Source organism: Eimeria tenella, genomic scaffold (genome assembly GCF_000499545.2).
Source record: "Eimeria tenella Houghton genomic scaffold, Eth_scaff2495, whole genome shotgun sequence".
In the NCBI taxonomy this organism is placed as follows: Eukaryota; Apicomplexa; class Conoidasida; order Eucoccidiorida; family Eimeriidae; genus Eimeria; species Eimeria tenella.
The window spans coordinates 2045-2270 of record NW_013542360.1 but is presented as its reverse complement, the minus strand read 5'-3'; positions in this window follow the sequence as shown (position 1 = coordinate 2270).

Below are 226 nucleotides of genomic sequence, written 5' to 3'. Positions count from 1 at the left end.
AAAAGGAAAAAAAGAATAAAAAAATAAAATTTTGAAAATGGAGGAAAAGTGTGGGGCCCCACAGCTGCGGTGTCTGCCCGTGGGGTGTCTGTACAGCAGGAAGCAAAGGGGTGGTGAAGAAAAGGAAATAAAAAAAGAAATAAAAGAAGAAATAAAAGAAGAAATTAAAAAAGAAATAAAAAAAGAAATTAAAAAACCCAAATCCATTCTCAAAGTTCTTCTTTAC